We start from the raw sequence: 2,185 nt of genomic DNA on the forward strand, positions 1-2,185 counted from the left end.
TCAAACACCTTACTAGAAATTATCTAGACCTTAGAGAGACCAATTATGCAAACCAAATTTTAGCATGCTCTATGTATTTCTTCACTAATGGGTGCAAAGTATATGATGCAAGAGCTTAAACATGAGCACAACAATTGCCAAGTATCACATTACCCAAAACATTTATAGCAATTACTACATGTATCATTTTCCAATTCCAACCATATAACAATTTAACGAAGAGGAAACTTCGCCATGAATATTATGAGCTAAGAACACATGTGTTCATACGAACCAGCGGAGCGTGTCTCTCTCCCACACAAGCATGATGTAATCCAATTTATTCAAACACAAACAAAAACAAAAGCAAACAAACAGACGCTCCAAGAAAAAGCACATAAGATGTGATGGAATAAAAATATAGTTTCAGGGGAGGAACCGGATAATGTTGTCGATGAAGAAGGGGATGCCTTGGGCATCCCCAAGCTTAGACGCTTGAGTCTTCTTGATATATGCAGGGGTGAACCACCGGGTGCATCCCCAAGCTTAGAGCTTTCACTCTCCTTGATCATAGTATATCATCCTCCTCTCTTGACCCTTGAAAACTTCCTCCACACCAAACTCGAAACAACTCATTAGAGGGTTAGTGCACAATATAAATTGACATATTCAGAGGTGACACAATCATTCTTAACACTTCTGGACATTGCATAATGCTACTGGACATTAATGGATCAAAGAAATTCATCCAACATAGCGAAAGAGGCAATGCGAAATAAAAGGCAGAATCTGTCAAAACAGAACAGTTCGTATTGACGAATTTTAAAATTGCACCAGACTTGCTCAAATGAAAATGCTCAAATTGAATGAAAGTTGCGTACATATCTGAGGATCATGCACGTAAATTGGCATAATTTTCTGAGCTTCCTGCAGGGCAGTGGGCTCAGATTCGTGACAGCAAAGAAATCTGGAACTGCGCAGTAATCCAAATCTAGTACTTACTTTTCTATCAACGGCTTAACTTGGCACAACAAAACACAAAACTAAGATAAGGAGAGGTTGCTACAGTAGTAAACAACTTCCAAGACACAAATATAAAACAAAGTACTGTAGCAAAACAACACATGGGTTATCTCCCGAGAAGTTCTTTCTTTATAGCCGTTAAGATGGGCTCAGCAGTTTTAATGATGCACTCGCAAGAAATTGTATTCGGAGCAAAAGAGAGCATCAAGAGGCAAATTCAAAACACATTTAAGTCTAACATGCTTCCTATGCATAGGAATCTTGTAAATAAACAAGTTCATGAGGAGCAAAGTAACAAGCATAGGAAGATAAAACAAGTATAGCTTCAAAAAATTCAGCACATAGAGAGGTGTTTTAGTAACATGAAAATTTCCACAACCATATTTTCCCCTCTCATAATAACTTTCAGTAGCAACATGAGCAAACTCAACAATATAACTTTCAAATGAAACATTCTTATCATGAGTCTCATGCACAAAATTATTACTACTCCCAACATAAGCATAATCAGTTTTATTAGTTGTAGTGGGAGCAAATTCAACAAAGTAGCTATCATTATTATTCTCATCAAGTGTAGGAGGCATATTGTAATCATAATCAAATTCACTCTCCATAGTAGGTGGCACCAAAAGACCACTATCATTATAATCATCATAAATAGGAGGTAAAGAATCATCAAAGAAAATTTTCTCCTCAATGCTTGGGGGACTAAAAATATCATGAAAACCAGCTTCCCCAAGCTTAGAACTTTCTATATTATTGTCAACAATGGTGTTCAAAGCGTTCATACTAATATTACTACCAGCATGCAAAGAAGATTTCATAGGTTTTTTAATTTTCGCATCAAACAATCCATGTTTTAAATCAGGAAATAGAATAAGAAGCTCACTCTTGTACATTATGCCAAACTAGTGTAAACAAGAAACAACAAGATGCAATTGCAGGATCTAAAGGAAATAGCTTTGAGCACACACACAACGGCGCCTGAAAAAATACTTTACCCGAGACCGTAGTATGAGAGCCTTTTTACCTTTCCTCCCGGCAACGGCGCCGTAAAAGTGCTTGATGTCTACGTTCGCCCTCCTTTCCTGTAGACAGTGTTGGGCCTCCAAGAGCAGAGGTTTGTAGAACAGCGGCAAGTTTCCCTTAAGTGGATACCCAAGGTTTATCGAACTCGGGGAGG

The sequence above is a fragment of the Lolium rigidum genome, chromosome 4 (assembly GCF_022539505.1).
Source record: "Lolium rigidum isolate FL_2022 chromosome 4, APGP_CSIRO_Lrig_0.1, whole genome shotgun sequence".
Classification (NCBI taxonomy): Eukaryota; Viridiplantae; Streptophyta; class Magnoliopsida; order Poales; family Poaceae; genus Lolium; species Lolium rigidum.